The sequence below is a fragment of the Pleurodeles waltl genome, chromosome 7 (genome assembly GCF_031143425.1).
Source record: "Pleurodeles waltl isolate 20211129_DDA chromosome 7, aPleWal1.hap1.20221129, whole genome shotgun sequence".
Lineage (NCBI taxonomy): Eukaryota > Metazoa > Chordata > Amphibia > Caudata > Salamandridae > Pleurodeles > Pleurodeles waltl.
This window is the reverse complement of record NC_090446.1, coordinates 969,425,743-969,449,257: the sequence shown is the minus strand read 5'-3', so window position 1 is coordinate 969,449,257 and position 23,515 is coordinate 969,425,743. Positions and strand designations below refer to the sequence as shown.

At 47.8% G+C, this 23,515-nt stretch overlaps 1 protein-coding gene across 2 annotated transcripts in view; it reads right to left on the bottom strand.

Moving 5' to 3' along the window:
- RNF213 (ring finger protein 213) overlaps positions 1–23,515 on the bottom strand; it is a 1,978,231-nt gene that overhangs the window by 54,207 nt on the left and 1,900,509 nt on the right. The window lies entirely within an intron of this gene.

Genomic DNA, 23,515 nt, shown 5'->3' with positions numbered 1-23,515 from the left:
ACGTTGTGTCAGGCACGGACACAGAGCCCATCAACGCCACCTATAAGCATGCAGGGTTACTTTCCAAGAAAAATCTCCGGATCCAGACTGACACCTGAGGGAAATTCAAAGGCAAGGAATCTGCAACTAGATGTCTCTATGAGATACATCAGTTTCTATTTCCATCATGGACGAAGAACAAGCTACAGGATGACCATCATGTTGAAGGACTGTGCCCATATATTCTTACAGAAAAGTACTCACACATACAACATACAAATAATCTATTTTAGGCACTGCTAGAGCTTATGGCCATCCAAATGGGTCTTGGAGTGCTAAACAGATTTACAGGCCCTGGTTCATCCAGATTTACACACATAGACAGGTTTTCAATTGCTTTCCACATATGTCCCACATCTGAAGACAGGCAAGGGCCCCAGATATGAAGGACTGGATTAACATTTACAGGGCGGAATAAACAGGCTTCCTCCCCACAAGGGGTGCAGCTTGTACTGGTAAAAAGGCATGTACCCTTAAACTAAAACTGATGCTACCATAACCAATAACCCCATAGCCTTACATGAGGAAAATTGTCATCATTTTATCTGACATTTTTTATATAGTACAATAAAAGAGCAAAGTCTTCATTTGTTTTCTTCTGATCTGGGGAAGGTTCTCCTGATATTTCACCTCCCATGCTTTAGAGTTCTAGAGGTGCAGTTCCAGAGAAACAGTGGGCACAACTATGTAGGACTTGAATTAGTTGATTTCTAGATTTAGTACGCCATTCACTCTGAATTTTCTCTACTACCGTGAACATCTACAATGAAATAGATAGTTGGGTTGTTGTGGGCATAACACGTCAGTGGCGACAGTGTGCTTTCTGTACTTTGCAATGGTCTATTTCCAGAGTTGTTACTATAAAAATAAAGCTTGAATTACAGTCTTAAATGCGAGCAAGTTGAGGAAGAAGATTTACTTTTTTCAAAGGAGTGAAAAAAGTTATACTTGTCAACCATCTTTAGCTGATTAACTTGGTGGCTAGATGTGGCTGTTCATTAGAGGATGAGGCTCAAGCCAGAAAACCCATGATTTAACTTCCTGAGCAAGTGAAGGGGAGAACTCCTCAATTGGAAATTTGTGTAAACAGGCTGGATGAAACTTGTAGTTGTTTTAATAGAAAAGGAGGATAAATGCAACCTTGAGAGGTTTGAGCCTTCAGAAGTATGTCATCCATAGACTATGTTTTCATTTATACTTGGGTGGTTTGAGCCTTCAGAAGAATGCAATCCATAAACTATGCTTTCATTTACACTTGGGTGTCATCTGCATAATTACTGACTGTGAGAGTTGACTATTCCATCAAGAGTCTCAGGGGTTTAATGTAGAGATTAAATGACATGGGAGTGAGGATAGATCTTTATGGAGTTTAATATAACCAAGTCAGTGTCACAACTTCTCTTCCTCAACCTGTTTTCTACTGCTTTGGAAAGAGGTGACACAGCCTAGACATTTGCCACTGAAGCAAATACAGGTTTCAGTGCTGTGAAATAGCCTAGAATGATCACCACTGTTAAAAGCTATGAAGTGAGCTATAAAATGCAAAAACTGGAGGTATTGTTGTCTTATAGGTGATGTTAACTTTGTTTATTTGTTTAGCGCACAATTCCAAAGCGTCTTCCCACTCAAGAAACTGACAATCAATAAGAGTTAAGGGCATGATTTAGAGTATGGTGGACAGGCTACTCTTTTGCACAAGCAAAACATTTGCAGATCGCCAGGGTAACACCAATGCAGTAAAGTAAAATTTACTCCATCTAAGTAAACCTGTTTCTGGCAGCCAGAGGGAGTACAGGCCATTAGAGGTAAGCCATCTAAGTCTACTTAAAGTGGTGTTGGGGCCATTAGCTTTTTTTTTCTTTTCCCAACAATTAACCCCTCCTTTGGTAATTCTTTTCAGAAAATAAAAAACATCTTAAAAATTTGGTGTAAGAGTCACTCACCAAAGACTGCAGTTCATATAACCCCAGTGAGTTCACCGCAGGGCTCACAGTGAACTCTAAATTTGGTGGGCAGAGTAAAGGCAAGTTAGTGGGAATAAAGCCCTCTGCTCCCCTGACTGCCTTTACTCCATTTGCCAATGCCTAAATCAGGAACTAAGACTAGATATAAATAAAGCATGAATCAGTGGGAAGTCTATCTACCACAAAAGTATTATTTTTTAATGTTTTCTAAATTTAGTTATGTTTTACTCGCAACATAAAGGAAGGAAAAGGGGGTTCAATTGTTCTGCTGCTGCTATTGAGAATGCTCTGTGACCATGACTATCATTCAATATGTTGAAGTTGTTTCTGTGTTTCTCTTAGTGTGGAATCCTGACTGATCATTAGCAATTCTTTCTCTTTAACGGATATCGCAAAATAGTCAACTGCACACTTTTCAATGGATTTCCCAGGCCCTGGAAAATTAAATAAAGGAGGGTACTTGATTACGATGGGCATGAAACTTTTTTGAGTAAAGGCACTGTAGGGAAATGCCTCTATGGCATGGTTACCCCCTGACATTTTGCCTTTGCTGATGCCAAGTTATCATTTGAAAGTGTGCTGGGACCCTGCTAACCAGGCCCCAGCACCAGTGTTCTTTCCCTAAACTGTACCTTTGCCTCCACAATTGGCACAACCCTGGCACCCAGGTAAGTCCCTTGTAACTGGTACCCCTGGTACCAAGGGCCCTGATGCCAGGGAAGGTCCCTAAGGGCAGCAGCATGTCTTATACCACCCTGGGGACCCCTCACTCAGCACATACACACTGCTTGCCAGCTTGTGTGTGCTGGCGGGGAGAAAATGACTAAGTCGACATGGCACTCCCCTCAGAGTGCCATGCCAACCTCACACTGCCTATGGCATAGATAAGTCACCCCTCCAGCAGGCCTTACAGCCCTAAGGCAGGGTGCACTATACCACAGGTGAGGGCATATGTGCATGAGCACTATGCCCCTACAGTGTCTAAGCAAAACCTTAGACATTGTAAGTGCAGGGTAGCTATAAGAGTATATGGTCTAGGAGTTTGTCAAACACTAACTCCACAGTTCCATAATGCCTACACTGAAAACTGGGAAGTTTGTTATCAAACTTCTCAGCACAATAAATGCACACTGATGCCAGTGTGCAATGTATTGTAAAATACACCCAGAGGGCATCTTCGAAGTGCCCCCTGAATACATGCCCGACTTCTAGTGTAGGCTGACCAGTTCCTGCCAGCCTGCCACACACCAGATATGTTGCTGGGGAGAGTGCCTTTGTCACTCTGTTGCCAGGAACAAAGCCTGTACTGGGTGGAGGTGCTTCTCACCTCCCCCTGCAGAAACTAACAGCTGGCGGTGAGCCTCAAAGGCTCACCCCTTTTCTCACCATGCCCCAGGGCACCCCAGGTAGTGGAGATGCCCGCCCCTCCGGCCACTGCCCCCACTTTTGGCGGTAAGGCTGGAGGAGATAATGAGAAAAACAAGGAGGAGTCACCCACCAGTCAGGACAGCCCCTAAGGTATCCTGAGCTGAGCTGACCCCTACCTTGAGAAATCCTCCATCTTGAGTTTGGAGGATTCCCCCAATAGGATTAGGGATGTGCCCCCTCCCCACAGGGAGGAGGCACAAAAAAGGGAGGAGGCACAAAAAAGGGTGTAGCCACCCTCAAGGACAGTAGCCACTGGCTACTGCCCTCCCAGACCTAAACACACCCCTAAATTCAGTATTTAGGGGCTCCCCAGATCCCAGGAAATCAGATTCCTGCAACCTGAAGAAAGAAGAAGGACTGCTGACCTACAAGCCTGCAGAGAAGGAGGAAGACAACAAATGATTTGGCCTCAGCCCTACCGGCCTGTCTCCAACTTCGAAAACCTGCTCCAGCGACGAATCCGACAGGGACCAGCGACCTCTGAAGCCTCAGAGGACTGCCCTGGACTACAGGACCAAGAAACTCCTGTGAACAGCAGCCCTGTTCAAAACCAGCTACTTCTTTGCAACAAAGAAGCAACTTCCAAACACTTCACGTTTCCCGCCGGAAGCATGAGACGCTACACTCTGCACCCGATGCCCCCGGCTCGACCTGCGGAAAACCAACACCTCAGGGAGGACTCCCCGGCGACTGCGAGCCCGTGAGTAACTAGAGACGACCACCCCTGAGCCCCCACAGCGACCGCCTGCAGAGAGAATCCAGAGGCTCACCCTCACCGTGACTGCCTGTAACAAGGGACCTGACGCCTGGAACCAACACTGCACCCGCAGCCCCCAGGACCTGAAGGACCCGAACTTCGACGCAGGAGTGACCACCCAGGCGACCCTCTGCCTTGCCCAGGTGGTGGCTGTCCCGAGAAGCCCCCCTGTGCCTGCCTGCACCGCTAGAGAGACCCCCGGGTCCCTACATTGAAACCTATACAAAACCTGACGCCTGCTTTGCTCACTGCACCCGGCCGCCCCTGTGCCGCTGAGGGTGTACCTTATGTGCCTTCTCGTGTCCCCCCGGTGCTCTATAAAACCCCCCTGGTCCGCCCCCCGAGGACGCAGGTACTTACCTGCTGGCAGACTGGAACTGGAGCACCCCTGTTCTCCATAGGCGCCTATATGTTTTGGGAACGTCTTTGACCTCTGCACCTGACCGACCCTGAGCTGCTGGTGTGGTAACTTTGGGGTTGCCTTGAACCACCAACGGTGGGCTGCCTATGCCCCAGGACTAAGACTTGTAAGTGTTTTACTTACCTCCTAATCTAACCTTTATTTACCTCCCCCAGGAACTGTTGATTTTTGCAGAGTCCACTTTGAAAATAGCTTATTGTCATTTTTACAAAGACTGTACATGATATTGTTTTCATTCAAAGTTCCTAAAGTATCTAAGTGAAGTACCTTACATTTAAAGTATTAACTGTAAATCTTGAATCTGTGGTTCTTAAAATAAACTAAGAAATTAAAATGTCACTTACCCAGTGTACATCTGTTCGTGGCATCAGTCGCTGAGATTCACATGTTCTGCAATAGCTCGCCATCTGGTGTTGGGTCGGAGTGTTACAAGTTGTTTTTCTTCGAAGAAGTGTTTTCGAGTCACGGGACCGAGTGACTCCTCCTTCTGTGCTCATTGCGCATGGGCGTCGACTCCATCTTCGATTGTTTTCCCCGCAGAGGGTGAGGTAGGAGTTGTACTATAGTAATAGTGCCCGCGCAATGAAATGTGTAAGTATGTACCTATTAAAGGTTTAAATAATATATATACAAATGTACAAAATTGAAGGTAACTTCTGAACTGCTACAGGCTTCCGGGGAGGTGGGTGGGCACATGTGAATCTCAGCGACTGATGCCACGAACAGATGTACACTGGGTAAGTGACATTTTCAGTTCGATGGCATCTGTCGCTGTAGATACACATGTTCTGCATAGACTAGTAAGCAGTTATTTCCCCATAAGCTGTGGTTTAGCCTGTAGGAGTAGAAGTTGTCTGAAATAGAGTTCTTAATACAGCTTGACCTACTGTAGCTTGTTGTGCGGATAGCACATCTATACAGTAGTGTTTGGTGAATGTGTGAGGCGTAGACCATGTGGCTGCCTTACATATTTCATGCATTGGGATGTTTCCTAAAAAGGCCATTGAAGCACCTTTTTTCCTTGTTGAATGTGGGAGTAATGGGCAGTTGTCTTTTTGCTTTAAGGTAGCAGATTTGGATGCATTTAACTATCCATCTGGCTATACCTTGTTTTGATATTGGGTTACCTGCATGAGGTTTTTGGAATGCAATAAATAGCTGTTTAGTCTTTCTGATGTTCTTTGTTCTGTCAATGTAGTACATTAATGCTCTTTTGACATCTAATGTATGTAGTGCTCTTTCAGCCACAGAATCTGGCTGTGGGAAAAAAACTGGTAGTTCTACCGTTTGATTTAGATGGAACGGTGAAATAACTTTTGGTAAAAATTTAGGATTAGGTCGTAGGACGACCTTATTTTTATGTATTTGTATAAAAGGTTCTTGTGTTGTGAACGCTTGAATTTCACTTACTCTTCTTAGAGATGTAATGGCGATGAGAAAGGCAACTTTCCAGGTTAGGAATTGTATTCCGCAAGAGTGCATGGGTTCGAAAGGTGGGCCCATGAGTCTTGTTAGGACCACGTTTAGGTTCCATGAAGGAACAGGTGGTGTTCTTGGTGGTATAATTCTTTTAAGACCTTCTATGAATGCTTTGATGACTGGTATCCTATACAAGGAAGTTGAATAGGTAGTCTGCAGGTATGCAGATATTGCTGCAAGGTGTATTTTAATAGAAGAGAAGGCTAGCTTTGCTTTTTGTAAATGGAGCAAGTAATTTACTATATGTTTTGGAGTTGCGTGTAGTGGTTGTATCTGATTATGATGGCAGTAACAAACAAATCTTTTCCACTTACTTGCGTAGCAGTGTCTAGTGGATGGCCTTCTGGCCTGCTTTATGACTTCCATACACTCTTGGCTAAGTTGTAAGTGTCCGAATTCTAGGATTTCAGGAGCCAGATTGCTAGATTCAACGATGCTGGATCTGGGTGTCTGATCTGTTGGTTGTGTTGCGTTAACAGATCTGGTTTGTTGGGCAGTTTGATGTGGGGTACTACAGAGAGATCTAGCAGTGTTGTGTACCAGGGTTGTCTTGCCCACGTTGGTGCTATTAAAATGAGTTTGAGTTTGTTTTGACTCAATTTGTTTACTAGATAAGGAAGGAGAGGGAGAGGAGGAAAAGCGTAAGCTAATATTCCTGACCAGTTCATCCATAGGGCATTGCCTTGGGATTGCTTGTGTGGGTATCTGGACGCGAAGTTTTGGCATTTTGCGTTCTCTTTTGTTGCAAATAAGTCTATTTGAGGTGTTCCCCAGAGTGTGAAGTAGGTGTTTAGAATTTGTGGGTGGATTTCCCATTCGTGGACTTGCTGGTGATCGAGAGAGATTGTCTGCCAGTTGATTCTGGATCCCTGGAATAAACTGTGCTATTAGACGAATTTGATGGTGGATTGCCCACTTCCATATGTTTTGACCTAATAAGCTTAACTGCGTTGAATGTGTTCCTCCTTGTTTGTTTAGATAATACATCGTTGTCATGTTGTCTGTTTTGACAAGGATGTATTTGTGGATTATGATTTGTTGGAAAGCTTTTAGTGCTTGAAAAACTGCTAATAATTCTAGATGATTTATATGCAGTTTTGTTTGATGTATGTTCCATTGTCCTCTTATGTTGTGTTGATTGAGATGTGCTCCCCACCCTGTCATGGAAGCATCTGTTGTTATTACGTACTGTGGCACTGGGTCTTGGAAAGGCCGCCCTTTGTTTAAATTTATACTGTTCCACCATAGAAGCGAGAGGTAAGTTTGGCGGTCTATTAACACCAGATCTAGAAGGTGACCCTGTGCTTGAGACCACTGTGAGGCTAGGCACTGTTGTAAGGGCCTCATGTGCAGTCTTGCGTTTGGGACAATGGCTATGCATGAGGACACCATGCCTAGGAGCTGTAGTATTGTTCTTGCTTGTATTGTCTGATTTGGAGACATGTGTTGAATGACTCTGTTGAAATTGTGAATTCTTTGTGGAGTTGGCGTTGCTACTCCTTTTGTCGTGTCTATTATGGCTCCTAGATATTGCTGTACTTTGCTTGGCTGAATGTTGGATTTTGCAAAGTTGACGGTGAACCCTAGTTTGTAGAGGGTTTGTATGACTTGATTTGTGTGGTTTGAGCATTGTGTGAGCGAAGTGGTTTTGATTAGCCAGTCGTCTAGATACGGGAATACATGTATTTGCTGCCTTCTGATGTGTGCAGCGACTACTGCTAGGCATTTTGTGAATACTCTTGGAGCGGTTGTTAAACCAAAAGGCAATATTTTGAATTGGTAATGTATTCCTTTGAATACAAACCTTAGATATTTTCTGTGTGATTGATGTATTGGTATATGGAAATATGCGTCTTTGAGGTCTAGGGTTGTCATGTAGTTGTGTTTTTTGAGCAATGGTAACACTTCTTGTAGTGTGACCATGTGAAAGTGGTCTGATTTGATGAATGTGTTTACTACTCTGAGGTCTAGAATTGGTCTCAGTGTTTTGTCCTTTTTTGGTATCAAAAAGTACAGTGAATAAACTCCTGTGTTTATTTGTGTGCTTGGTACTAATTCTATTGCATTTTTTTGCAGTAGTGCTTGAACTTCTATCTCTAGAAGCTGTGAATGGTGTTTTGATAAATTTTGTGATTTTGGTGGTATGTCTGGAGGGAATTGCAGGAATTCTATGCAATAACCATGTTGGATAATTGCTAGGACCCATGTGTCTGTAGTTATTTCCTCCCATGCTTCGTAATATTGACTTATCCTTCCCCCCACTGGTGTTGTGTGGGGGGGGGTGAGTGACGTGTGAGTCACTGCTTGTTGGTAGTGGTTTTGGGGCTTTGAAATCTTCCTCTATTCCTAGGGAATTGCCCTCCTCTATACTGGCCCCGAAAGCCTCCCCTGTACTGTCCCTGGTAGGTGGACGGTGCGGACTGTGAGGTACTAGCTTGTGTGGCCTGACCCCGAAACCCTCCTCTAAAAGGTGTTTTGAGGAAGGTGGTATAAGATCCTCTGCTCTGCGGGGAGTAGAGTGCGCCCATGGCCTTGGCAGTGTCAGTGTCCTTTTTGAGCTTTTCTATGGCTGTGTCGACCTCCGGACCGAACAGAAGTTTTTCGTTTACTGGCATGTTAAGTACTGCCTGCTGAATTTCTGGCTTGAATCCAGACGTTCTGAGCCATGCGTGCCTACGGATGGTAACCGACGTATTAATGGTCCTTGCGGCTGTGTCTGCTGCATCCATAGAGGAGCGTATTTGATTGTTGGAAATGTTTTGACCCTCCTCAACAACCTGTTTTGCTCTTTTTTGTAGATCTTTTGGGAGATGTTCAATGAGATGCTGCATCTCATCCCAGTGGGCTCTGTCGTATCGCGCTAGCAGCGCTTGTGAGTTTGCGATGCGCCACTGGTTTGCTGCTTGGACAGCGACCCTCTTCCCGGCTGCATCGAACTTTCTGCTTTCTTTATCTGGGGGAGGTGCATCCCCAGAAGTGTGTGAATTTGCCCGTTTTCTGGCAGCCCCTACCACCACAGAGTCTGGTGGCAGCTGAGAGGTGATGAATACAGGGTCCGTAGGAGGCGCCTTATACTTTTTGTCCACTCTAGGCGTTACTGCCCTACTTTTAACTGGTTCCTTGAAGATCTCCTTTGCATGGCGTAGCATGCCTGGGAGCATAGGCAGGCTTTGGTAGGAGCTGTGGGTGGAGGAGAGGGTGTTAAATAAAAAGTCATCCTCTACTTGTTCAGAGTGTAGTTCCACATTATGGAACTGTGCTGCTCTAGCCACCACTTGTGAATAGGCTGTGCTGTCCTCAGGTGGTGATGGCCTAGTTGGGTATGTGTCTGGGCTGTTATCAGACACTGGTGCATCGTACAAGTCCTACGCGTCTTGATCTTGGTCATCGTGGCTCATGGCGGTGTGAGCTGGCGAATGTGACGGGGTGTAAGTTGGCGAAGCCGGAGTTACAGGTGGAGGCGAGGGAGGAGGTGTTACCTTCTTTGCTGTTTGTTGCTGAGGAGCCTCTAGTGCTATAAACTGAAGTGTTCTCTTTCTTTTGACAGGTGGAAGGGTACTGATCTTCCCTGTCCCCTGCTGAATAAAGATACGCTTTTGCGTGTGATCCACTTCAGTGGATTGCAGTTCCTGTTCGAATCTGTGTTTTTTCATTTGTGAAGACATAGAATGCTCTTTAGTATAGGAGCCTGAAACTGGGTCTGTTGGTGCTTTTTTCGGCTCCGAAAACCCTGTTGTTTGTCTTTTCGGCTCCGAGGTAACCTTCCTCTTCTTTTGTGCCGAAAAATCTTGGCCCCTATGGTCTTCGGCGCCACTGTCTCGGCGTCGATCCGTGTCGACACCGAACTCTCGGTGTCGATGCTTCTCTTTAGCACTCTCTCGGTCCCGAGGAGGCTGCGTGCCGGTGTCTCGACCGGAGTCGGACGATCTCGACACTGAATGGGCCTTTTTCGGTGCCGATTGTTGGTCACCGGTAATTTGGGTTGAGCCATGGCCGGTTGGCAGTGGCGTCCCCTGGGCCTTTTTGCCTTTTTTAAGTTCTGATCTCGACGTCTTACTCACAGTTTTTGTATTGTCGAGTTCGTCGGAGTCTGAATCCTGGATGGAAAAGGATTCCTCCTGTTCCTCTTCTGTCTCGAACTGTCGATGCTCCTTTGGCGTGGACGCCATCTGCAGTCTTCTCGCTCGACGGTCGCGCAGAGTTTTTCGGGACCGGAACGCCCGACAGGCCTCACAGGATTCTTCGCTGTGCTCGGGTGACAGGCACAGGTTACAGACCGAGTGTTGGTCCGTATAAGGATATTTGTTGTGGCATTCAGGGCAGAATCGAAACGGGGTCCGTTCCATCGGCGTTGTTCTCCACGCGGTCGGGCCGACTAGGCCCCGACGGTGTGCCGAAATCTACCCCGAAGGGCACCGAAGCGCTTCGATGTTCAATGCGTCGTCGTGTGTGTTTATCTCGAACCGGATCGCAACGATACCGTCGAAAATCTTCAGTTTTCAGCTATCTTTCCGTTCCGAAACTCGGAGCGACAGGAACACGTCCGAACCCGATGGCGGAAAGAAAACAATCGAAGATGGAGTCGACGCCCATGCGCAATGAGCACAGAAGGAGGAGTCACTCGGTCCCGTGACTCGAAAACACTTCTTCGAAGAAAAACAACTTGTAACACTCCGACCCAACACCAGATGGCGAGCTATTGCAGAACATGTGTATCTACAGCGACAGATGCCATTGAACATATATTTTTCAATATAAAAACCTATTGGCCTGGAGTAAGTCTTTGAGTGTGTGTTCCTCATTTATTGATGGGGTGTGTACAACAAATGCTTAACACTACCCTCTGATAAGCCTACTGCTCGACCACACTACCACAAAATAGAGCATTAGAATTATCTAATTTTGCCACTATCTTACCTCTAAGGGGAACCCTTGGACTCTGTGCACACTATCTCTTACTTTGAGATAGTATATACAGAGCCAACTTCCTACAGTGCCCAAAGCAGAGCCCCACTGGGCCAAAGAAAGAATGAACAGAATAACCTCGGACAGAGGGGCAGAAAGGGGATCAACAGATTTGTTGGTACACCATGCCATAAATTTATTCCAACAACAGGTGTGGAAAATGTCACTTACCCAGTGTACATCTGTTCGTGGCATTAGTTGCTGCATATTCACATGCTGTGCATAGTCCGCCGTCTGGTGTTGGGTCGGAGTGTTACAAGTTGTTTTTCTTCGAAGAAGTCTTTTCGAGTCACGAGACCGAGGGACTCCTCCTCCTTTGGTTCCATTGCGCATGGGCGTCGACTCCATGTTAGATTGTTTTCCCCGCAGAGGGTGAGGTAGGAGTTGTGTATGTTAGTAATAGTGCCCATGCAATGGAATGAATAAGTATGTACAAAATGAAGGTTAAAATAATATATTTACAAATGTACAAATGTTGAAGATTACTTCCAAACGGCTACAGGCTCCCGGGGAGGCGGGTGGGGGGCGCATGTGAATCTGCAGCGACTAATGCCACGAACAGATGTACACTGGGTAAGTGACATTTTCCGTTCAGTGGCATGTGTAGCTGCAGATACACATGCTGTGCATAGACTAGTAAGCAGTTATCTCCCCAAAAGCGGTGGTTCAGCCTGTAAGAGTGGAAGTAGTTTGAAATAAAGTTCTTAGTACAGCTTGACCTACTGTGGCTTGTTGTGCAGATAACACATCTACACAGTAGTGCTTAGTAAATGTGTGAGGCGTAGACCATGTTGCTGCCTTACATATTTCGTTCATTGGAATATTTCCTAGAAAGGCCATGGTAGCACCTTTCTTTCTGGTTGAGTGTGCCTTTGGTGTAATAGGCAGCTCTCTCTTTGCTTTAAGATAGCAGGTTTGGATGCACCTAACTATCCATCTGGCTATACCTTGTTTTGATATTGGATTTCCTGTATGAGGTTTTTGAAATGCAATAAATAGTTGTTTTGTTTTCCTAATTAGTTTTGTTCTGTCAATGTAGTACATTAGTGCTCTTTTGATGTCTAATGTATGTAGTGCTCTTTCAGCTATTGAGTCTGGCTGTGGAAAGAACACTGGTAATTCTACTGTTTGATTTAAGTGGAACGGTGAGATAACCTTTGGTAAGAATTTTGGGTTGGTTCTTAGAACTACCTTATTTTTGTGTATTTGAATAAATGGTTCTTGTATAGTAAACGCCTGAATTTCACTTACTCTTCTTAGAGATGTAATGGCAACGAGAAATGCAACTTTCCACGTTAAGTATTGCATTTCGCAAGAATGCATGGGTTCGAAAGGTGGGCCCATGAGTCTTGTTAAGACAATATTGAGGTTCCATGAAGGAACAGGTGGTGTCCTTGGTGGTATAATTCTCTTTAGTCCTTCCATAAACGCTTTTATGACAGGTATTCTAAATAGGGAAGTTGAATGAGTAATTTGCAGGTATGCAGATATTGCTGCGAGATGTATCTTTATGGAAGAGAAAGCTAGATTTGACTTTTGCAAATGTAGCAAATACCCTACTACATCTTTTGGAGATGCATGCAATGGTTGAATTTGATTATTATGACAGTAACAAACAAATCTTTTCCATTTACTTGCATAGCAGTGTCTAGTGGAAGGTTTTCTAGCTTGTTTTATGACCTCCATACACTCTTGAGTGAGGCCTAAGTGTCCAAATTCTAGGATTTCAGGAGCCAAATTGCTAGATTCAGCGATGCAGGATTTGGATGCCTGATCTGTTGTTTGTGTTGTGTTAATAGATCTGGCCTGTTGGGTAGTTTGACATGAGGTACTACTGAAAGGTCTAGTAGTGTGGTATACCAAGGTTGTCTTGCCCATGTTGGTGCTATTAGTATGAGTTTGAGTTTGTTTTGACTCAATCTGTTTACTAGATATGGAAGGAGAGGGAGAGGGGGAAAAGCGTACGCAAATATCCCTGACCAATTCATCCATAGAGCATTGCCTTGGGATTGCTGGTGTGGGTACCTGAATGCGAAGTTTTGGCATTTTGCGTTTTCTTTTGTTGCAAATAGATCTATTTGAGGTGTTCCCCAAATTTGAAAGTAATTGTTCAGGATTTGGGGGTGAATTTCCCATTCGTGGACCTGTTGGTGATCCAGAGAGAGATTGTCTGCTAGCTGGTTCTGGATCCCTGGAATAAATTGTGCCATTAGGCGAATGTGGTTGTGAATTGCCCAATGCCATATTTTTTGTGTTAGGAGACACAACTGTGTCGAGTGTGTCCCCCCCTGTTTGTTTAAATAATACATTGTCGTCATGTTGTCTGTTTTGACAAGAATGTATTTGTGGGTTATCATGGGTTGGAATGCTTTCAGCGCTAGAAATACTGCTAACAGTTCTAGGTGATTTATATGAAATTTTCTTTGATGTACGTCCCATTGTCCTTGGATGCTGTGTTGATCGAGGTGTGCTCCCCACCCTGTCATGGAAGCATCTGTTGTTATCACGTATTGTGGCACTGGGTCTTGGAAAGGCCGCCCTTTGTTTAAATTTGTACTGTTCCACCATAGAAGCGAGATGTATGTTTGGTGGTCTATCAACACCAGATCTAGTAGTTGACCCTGTGCATGTGACCATTGTGATGCTAGGCACTGTTGTAAGGGCCGTATGTGCAATCTTGCGTTTGGGACAATGGCTATGCATGAGGACATCATGCCTAGGAGTTTTAATACCATCTTTGCATGTATCTTTTGAGTTGGATACATGGCTTGTATCACCTTGTGAAAATTTTGAACCCTTTGTGGACTTGGAGTGGCTATCCCTTTTGTTGTGTTGATTGTCGCTCCTAAGTATTGCTGTGTTTGACATGGTAAAAGATGTGACTTTGCATAGTTGATGGAGAAACCCAGCTTGTAAAGGGTTTGTATAACATAATCTGTGTGGTGTGAACACTTTGTTAGCGAGTTGGTCTTGATTAGCCAATCGTCTAGGTACGGGAACACATGTATTTGCTGCCTTCTGATGTGTGCAGCTACTACTGCTAGACACTTTGTAAAGACTCTTGGCGCTGTTGTTATTCCGAATGGCAACACTTTGAATTGGTAATGTATTCCTTTGAATACGAACCTTAGGTATTTTCTGTGCGAGGGATGTATCGGTATATGGAAATACGCATCTTTTAGATCTAATGTTGTCATGTAGTCTTGCTGTTTCAGCAGTGGGATTACGTCTTGTAATGTGACCATGTGAAAGTGGTCTGATTTGATGTAGGTGTTTAGTGTTCTGAGATCTAGTATTGGTCTTAGAGTTTTGTCCTTTTTGAGTATTAGAAAGTACAGTGAGTAAACTCCTGTGTTCTTTTGTGGACCTGGTACTAATTCTATTGCGCCTTTTTGAAGTAATGCTTGAACTTCTAGTCCTAGAAGGTCTATATGCTGTTTGGACATATTGTGTGTTTTCGGTGGGACGTTTGGAGGGAGTTGGAGAAATTCTATGCAATAACCATGTTGGATAATTGCTAAGACCCAAGTGTCTGTTGTAATTTTCTCCCAAGATTTGTAGAACTGGCTTAGTCTTCCCCCCACTGGTGTTGTGTGAAGGGGTTGAGTGACCTGTGAGTCACTGCTTGTTTTGAGGGGTTTTTGGACCTTGAAATTTTCCCCGGTTTCTAGGGAATTGCACCCCTTTGTATTGGCCCCGAAAGCCTCCCCTTTGGTATTGTCTCTGGTAGGTAAACGGTGTTGTTTGTGAGGTGCTGGCTTGTGTGGCTTGACCTCGAAACCCTCCTCTGAAAGTAGTTTTGCGAAATGTGCCAAATGTGCCTATGCCCTGCGGGGAATAGAGTGCGCCCATGGCTTTAGCTGTATCAGTGTCTTTCTTTAATTTTTCAATTGCAGTGTCCACCTCTGGGCCAAACAATTGTTGTTCATTGAACGGCATGTTGAGCACTGCCTGTTGTATCTCAGGTTTGAAGCCGGATGTGCGCAGCCATGCGTGCCTCCTTATTGTTACAGCAGTATTTATTGTTCTTGCAGCTGTATCTGCTGCATCCATAGAAGAACGGATTTGGTTGTTGGATATATTCTGTCCCTCTTCAACCACTTGTTATGCCCGTTTCTGGAATTCTTTGGGAAGGTGCTCGATGAGATGCTGCATCTCGTCCCAATGGGCTCGGTCATATCTCGCTAGGAGTGCTTGCGAGTTAGCGATGCGCCATTGGTTTGCAGCTTGTGCTGCAACCCTTTTCCCCGCTGCATCAAACTTGCGGCTCTCCTTGTCAGGAGGTGGTGCGTCGCCTGATGTGTGTGAGTTGGCTCTTTTCCGAGCTGCTCCTACGACAACTGAATCTGGTGTCAGTTGTGATGTAATAAAAGCAGGGTCTGTGGGCAGTGCCTTGTATTTCTTCTCCACCCTTGGAGTAATCGCTCTGCTTTTTACTGGCTCCTTAAAAATTTGTTTAGCGTGCCTTAGCATCCCCGGGAGCATAGGAAGGCTTTGATAATTGCTATGGGTGGAGGACAGGGTGTTAAAGAGGAAGTCATCCTCGATAGGCTCTGAATGTAGCGATACATTATGAAACTCTGCTGCCCTAGCTACCACCTGTGCGTATGCCGTACTGTCCTCAGGTGGTGAGGGCTTAGTGGGGTACGACTCAGGGCTATTGTCCAATACTGGAGCGTCATAGAGATCCCATGCGTCCTGATCATCTTGGCTCATGGTGGTATGAGCTGGTGATTGTGGGGGAGTCTGTGCCGGTGATATATGAGTTGCCGGTGGTGGAGAGGGTGGTGGAGTTACCTTCTTTACCACTTTTGCTTGTGGTGTCTTGTTTTGTTGTTGGAAATCTAGTTTCCTTTTTCTTCTGATTGGGGGAAGAGTGCTGATCTTCCCTGTACCACTTTGTATAAAGATCCGCTTTTGCGTGTGATCTACGTCTGTAGTTTGTAATTCCTCCTCAAATTTATGTCTTTGTAGTTGGGAGGACAGTGATTGTTCCTCTGAGTAGGAACTGTCTTTCGGTTCGGTTGCTGGGCGTTTTGGCACCGAAACCGTGTTTTTTGTTGTTTTCGGCTCCGACGAGATTTTCCTCTTTTTCGGTGTCGCACCCTCTCGGTGTCGACCATCTTCGGCGCCGCTATCTCTGTGCCGAGCTGCTTCGGTGCCGCTGTCTCTGTGCCGAGCAGCTTCGGTGCCGCTGTCTCTGTGCCGAGCAGCTTCGGTGCCGCTGTCTCGGTGTCGACCCTTTTCTGCGGCACTTTCCCGGTCCCGAGATTGCTGCGTGCCTGTGTCTCGACCTGAGTCGGACGACCTCGGCACCAGCTCGCCCTTTCTCGGTGCCGATGGACGGTCACCTACTTTATGGGTTGAGCCATGGCCTGTTGGCAGTGGCGTCCCCTGGGCTTTGTCTGTTTTTCCGTGTGATGCTTGTTTTGACGTCTTACTCACGGTTACTTCGACGTCGAATTCTTCGGAATCCGATTCGTGGATGGAGAATGCTTCTTCTCCCTCTTCCTCGAACCGTTGTTGTCTTGTCGGCGTGGAGGCCATCTGCAACCTTCTGGCTCTTCGGTCTCGGAGCGTTTTTCTCGACCGAAATGCTCAACAGGCCTCACACGTCTCTTCTTTGTGCTCGAGTGACAGGCACAAGTTACAGACCAAATGTTGGTCTGTATAGGGATATTTACTGTGGCATTTAGGACAGAATCGGAACGGGGTCCGTTCCATCAGTCTCGATGTTGCACGCGGTCGGGCCGACCAGGCCCCGACGGGGGATCAAAATTACCCCGAAGGGCTACCGGAGCTCTTCCAGATTCGGTGTCGACTCTAATCTAACCCGATACCGAACGAAACAATACCGACTAATTTTCCGTTGATTCTGGCTATCTTTCCGACCCGAAACACGGAGCGAAAAGGAACACGTACGAACCCGATGGCGGAAAAAAAACAATCTAACATGGAGTCGACGCCCATGCGCAATGGAACCAAAGGAGGAGGAGTCCCTCGGTCTCGTGACTCGAAAAGACTTCTTCGAAGAAAAACAACTTGTAACACTCCGACCCAACACCAGACGGCGGACTATGCACAGCATGTGTATCTGCAGCTACACATGCCACCGAACATACAGTTTTGGTTGATGGACACCTGGCTGCCAAGATAACATCGCAGACTTCCAGTGGAAGGGCAAAAGCCATCAACTGTCGCCGTTCAGTCTACACGCATGAAGGCGGAGGTTGGACAGGTTCGGGTGAAGAACCGTCCCCTGTTGCTGCGACAGAAGATCCGCCCGAAGAGGCAGTCTTAGTGGAGGATCGATGGACATGCTCAATGGCTCTCAATACCATACTCTCCGTGCCCAGTCTGGAGCCACCAAGATGACTTGGGCCCAGTCATCCCTTGATTTTCTTGAGAACTCTGGACAGAAGAGGTATAGGTGGAAAGGCATAAAGGAAGAACGAGTTCCACTCGAGGCGAAAAGCGTCTCAGAGCGAGTGCCGCAATGGAAACTCCAACGCACAAAATAGCTGGCATTGCGTATTCTATGTGGAGGCGAACAGATCTAAGCAAGGCTCTCTCCACTGCTGAAAGAGACCATGTCAGAGAGATTCCCCTGATGCTGCGCCCACTGGAACTTCAGGTCCCACTGCAGAGCCCGCATAGGCCATCTGGCATGTGTTACTAGCAGGATGCAGGAGGGCATGACACCCAGCAGCCTCAAGAGTCAGTCTGACCGAAATCCAAGACCAAGGCTGAAAGATCGGAATCATAGCCTTAATGTCTTGGACTCGCTTTTCGGGAGGATAAGCCCAAAACTGCACTGTGTCCAGAACCGCTCCGATGAAAGGGAGCATCTGAGAGGGAGTCAGGTGTGACTTTGGCACGTTTATAGTGAACCCCAGCGTGTGCAGGATGTTCGCTGTAGTCTGAAGGTGGGAGATGACTTACTGGGGCGGGTCCGCCTTCAACAGCCAGTCATCGAGGTAGGGGAATCCTGAGCCCCCTAACCTGCGCAGATAAGCTGCAACCACCGCCATCACTTTCGTGAACACCCAAGGGCCGCTGGTAAGGCCGAAGGGGAGCACGGTAAACTGAAAGTGCTTGCGACCTACCACGAATCGTAGGTAATGTCTGTGGGCAGGCAGGATGGGGATGTGGAAATAAGCGTCCTGCAAGTCCAACGCTACCATCCAGTCTCCTGGATCCAAGGCAGACAAAACCTGAGCCAGGGTGAGCATTTTGAATTTCTCCTTGAGGAAGTAGTTTAGGTTCTGAAGGTGTAGGATAGGACGTAAACCCTTGTCCTTTTTTGGTATCAGAAAGTAGCTGGAATAACAACCACGACCTACTTCTGGCACAGGGACCTTTTCTATAGCTGCTCCCTTGGCCAAGAGAGCTGCGACTTCCTGGCGGAGAAGCGCCAAATGATCCTCTGGAAGGAGACTGAAGGATGGTGGCATGGTTGGTGGAGCAGATTTGAAAGGGAGTAGCCCTTTTGAACTATCTGTAAAACCCACCTGTCCATGGTGATGTTTTCCCAATGGGGCAGGTGATGGCGAACCCTGCCTTCAACTGGACGGAAGTGAGTGGACGGACTAGGAGGGTTTGGAGGCTGCAGTGGCGGCAGAGATGGACTGGGCAGACCTCTGGTTTCCTGTCCCACGGCCACGTGGAATTCCGCGTCCCAAGCCACGCAGAGGCTGAACATCATGGGTGGCACAGTGGCTGGGTGGAGGACGCGACAGGGAGCCCCTTCTGTGGCCACGAAAGGGGTGAAAAGCAGACTGTGGGGGGCGAGGGTCAGAGCAAAGACAGAGGGACCGAGCCTTAGCCGGGAATCCTTGAATCTCTCCAAGGCCGAGTCCGCTTTGTCTCCGAAGAGACGTGAGCCATCAAAGGGCATGTCCATGAGTGACTGTTGTACATCCCCAGAAAAACCAGAAGTACGCAACCAGGCGTGGCATCGTAAGGCCACGGTCGTGGCACCAGTCTACCCAGAGAGTCGGTCGTGTTCAGCCCACAAAGGATTGTGAACTTTGCCGCATCACACCCATTTTTCACAGCTTGGGAGACAATAGCACAGGCCTCCTCCGGTATCTGCAGCAGGACTTGCGCAACCATATCCCACAAGGAGTGGTATAGCCGCTCAAAAGGCATGCGGTGTTCACAGACCGCAGCTAGAGACTGGGGGAAGAAAATAACTTTTTGCCAAATTGTTCCAGTCATTTTGATTCCCTATCCGAGGTGGGGGAGAGGAATGCACCTGAAGAAGAGGAAGCCTGGGTAACAAGACTCTCAGGCGTTGGGTGTTGGGACAGGAATTTAGGGCCCGTCGGAAGGCCCAATGGCGCCGTGCGATAGTCCTATTCACAGGAGCCCCTGTGTTGGGTTTGAACCAGGTACCTAAAAGGACATTGGTGAGGGCTTCATTAACAGCAAAAGGGGTTTTGAAAGAGAAGCCCCAGGCTGAAGCACCTCCGTCAGGAGATTAGACCTGACCTCAACAGTGGGAAGCTTAAGACCAAGGATCTCAGCTGCCCTACTGACCACCATACCATAAGTTGCTCCCTCCACCGTAGCCATGGTAGGAAGAGACAGCATGCCAGCATCTGCAGAAGTATCCAGACCACTGGCTTCGCCCAATTTCTAAGCCCAGTCGATAGAAGGGTCATCCTGGTATTCATAAGGGTCCAGGGACCCCTCCAATCCCTCCATTCGTACCCATAAGAAAAAGGGTCCGAATCTGACCTGAGGTGAATAGGCCCCATCGAAGTCAAAGCTGGCGTGGGCCGACCCCGCTCCGAGTCGTTGGGAATAAGAATTGGGTCGACATTGATAGTGGGCACTTTTGACGTCGAGAGCGTCGACAATCGACCTGGCGCCAACGAAGGCCTCAAGGGTGCAACCGGCGCCGGTATGGATCCGCGCGTGGATCCGGAAGTGACCTCGGTGGCTGGAGCCGAAGCCGCCGGCGTGGAACCTGAAGGCCCCTCACCCGAACCCCTTGGGCCCGAAGGCGCCGTATCGGTGTCGAACTGCCCAAAGATGAGGCACATGGCTCTCATAAAACTCTTTAAGCTAGGCGGGGGTCGCTCCGTGAAAGTTGGGGAAGGGCAGAGCCGACCCAGGCGCAGGCTCTGAGGATGGAGGCCTTGTGCGTGGAGCTCCTCCTGTGTCCTGTCGGCCGAGCGATGGGTCGAAGTCAGAGAGCGATGGGACTTCTTCGACTTCTTCTTCTTCTTACCTTGACCCAAGGATTTGGAAGATGATTGGTAATGATTCCGCGACCGATCTTGAGACCTTCCTCTCAAGCGAGACCGGGACCTATGCGGAGTAGAGTGCCGGGCCGCCAGGAGCTTTAGGGACTGCTCCCTCAAAGCCTTCGGGTGCATGGCCCAGCACTCAGAGCATGACTTCGAGTCGTGGTCGCGCTCGAGACACCACAGACAAACCTAATGAGGATCCGTCACCGACATCGTACGATGACAGTCCTCGCACAGCTTGAAACCGGTCTTCGGGCACATCTTTGACGCACCAAATTTTCACATAAAAACTTGACAAAACAGTTGAATCGGGCCACAAAATAGCCAGGGTAGCTCTTCTCCGGATCAGCGCATGGCATGGAAAGAAAAGAACTGATGTCAATGCGCGAGGGGGGCGTCTATGTACTACTCCCGACGTCATCATGGCAACTAAGACGCCAACGATGCCTGCGGAGTCGACCGACGCCACCTACCGATGCGCAAGGTTAGTGTTCGAAAAAAAATCTCCGGATCCAGTCTGACACCTGGGGGAAATTCTATGGTAAGGAATCTGCAACTAGAAGTCTGTAAGGAAATGCCTCCGTGGCATGGTTACCCCCTGACTTTTTGCCTTTGCTGATGCTAAGTTAAGATTTGAAAGTGTGCTGGGACCCTGCTAACCAGGCCCCAGCACCAGTGTTCTTTCCCTAAACTGTACCTTTGTCTCCACAATTGGCACAGCTCTGGCATTCAGATAAGTCCCTTGTAACTGGTACTCCTGGTACCAAGGGCCCTGATGCCAGGGAAGGTCTCTAAGGGCTGCAGCATGTCTCATGGCACCCTGGGGACCCCTCACTCAGCACATGCACACTGCCTCACAGCTTGTGTGTGCTGGTGGGGAGAAAATGACTAAGTCGACATGGCACGCCCTTCAGAGTGCCATGCCAACCTCACACTGCCTGTGGCATAGGTAAGTCACCCCTCTAGCAGGCCTTACAGCCCTAAGGCAGGGTGCACTATACCACAGGTGAGGGCATAGGTGCATGAGCACTACGTCCCTACAGTGTCTAAGCAAAACCTTAGACATTGTAAGTGCAGGGTAGCCATAAGAGTATATGGTCTGGGAGATTGTCAAACACGAACTCCACAGTTCCATAATGGCTACACTGAAAACTGGGAAGTTTGGTATCAAACTTCTCAGCACAATAAATGCACACTGATGCCAGTGTGCAATTTATTGTAAAATACACCCAGAGGGCATCTTAGAGATGCCCCCTGAAAACATACCCGACTTCCAGTGTAGGCTGACTAGTTTCTGCCAGACTGCCACACACCAAACATGTTGCTGGCCACATGGGGAGAGTGCCTCTGTCACTCTGGCCAGCGACAAAGCCTGTACTGGGTGGAGGTGCTTCTCACCTCCCCCTGCAGGAACTGTAACACCTGGCGGTGAGCCTCAAAGGCTCACCCCTTTTGTTACAGTGCCACAGGGCATCCCAGCTAGTGGAGATGCCCGCCCCTCCGGCCACTGCCCCCACTTTTGGCGGCAAGGCTGGAGGAGATAACTAGAAAAACAAGGAGGAGTCACCCACCAGTCAGGACAGCACCTAAGGTGTCCTGAGCTGAGGTGACCTTTACTTTTAGAAATCCTCCATCTTGTGAGTGGAGGATTCCCCCAATAGGATTAGGGATGTGCCCCCCTCCCCATCGGGAGGAGGCACAAAGAGGGCGTAGCCACCCTCCAGGACAGTAGCCATTGGCTACTGCCCTCACAGACCTAAACACACCGCTAAATTCAGTATTTAGGGGCTCCCCAGAACCTAGGAAACTAGATTCCTGCAACCTTAGCAAGAAGGACTGCTCACCTGAAGCCCTGCAGAGAAGACGGAGACGACAACTGCTTTGGCCCCAGCCCTACCGGCCTGTCTCCCTACTTCAAAGAAAAATGCAACAGCGACGCATCCAAGAGGAACCAGAGACCTCTGAAGCCTCAAAGAACTTCCCTGCAACCAAGGACCAAGAAACTCCCGTGAACAGCGGCCCTGTTCAACAACCTGCAACTTTCTTGCAACAAAGAGACAACTTTAAAGACTTCACGTTTCCCGCCGGAAGCATGAGACTTTCCACTCTGCACCTGACGCCCCCGGCTCGACCTGCGGAAAACCAACACCTCAGGGAGGACTCCCCGCGAGTGCGAGCCAGTGAGTAACCAGAGACGACCCCACTGAGTCCCCACAGCGACGCCTGCAGAGAGAATGCAGAGGCTCCCCCTGACCGCGACTGCCTGTAACAAGGGACCCGACGCCTGGAACCAACACTGCACCCGCAGTCCCCAGGACCTGAAGGGACCGAACTCCAGTACAGGAGCGACCCCCAGGCGACCCTCTGCCCAGCCCAGGTGGTGGCTGCCCCAAGGAGCCCCCCCTGTGCCTGCCTGCATCGCTGAAGAGACCACCGGGTCTCCCCATTACTTTCTATCTAAAACCTGACACCTGTTTGCACACTGCACCCGGCCGCCCCTGTGCCGCTGAGGGTGTACTTTCTGTGCCTTCTTGTGTGTCCCCCCGGTGCCCTACAAAACCCCCCTGGTCTGCCCCCAGAGGACGCAGGTACTTACCTGCTGGCAGACTGGAACCGGGGCACCCCTGTTCTCCATTGAAACCTATGTGTTTTGGGCACCTCTTTGACCTCGGCACCTGACCGGCCCTGAGCTGCTGGTGTGGTGACTTTGGGGTTGCCTTGAACCCCCAACGGTGGGCTATCTATGCCCCAACTTTGAGACTTGTAAGTGTTTTACTTACCTTCAAAACTAACCTCTACTTACCTCCCCCAGGAACTGTTGATTTTTGCAGTGTCCACTTTTAAAATAGCTTATTGTCATTTTTACAAATACTGTACATGCTATTGTGTTTATTCAAAGTTCCTAGAGTACCTAAGTGAAATACCTTTCATTTGAAGTATTACTTGTGAATCTTGAACCTGTGGTTCTTAAAATAAACTAAGAAAATATATTTTTCAATATAAAAACCTATTGGCCTGGAGTAAGTCTTTGAGTGCGTGTCCCTCATTTATTGCCTGTGTGTGTACAGCAAATGCTTAACACTACCCTCTGATAAGCCTACTGCCCGACCACACTACCACAAAATAGAGCATTAGAATTATCTACTTTTGCCACTATCTTACCTCTAAGGGGAACCCTTGGACTCTGTGCACACTATTTCTTACT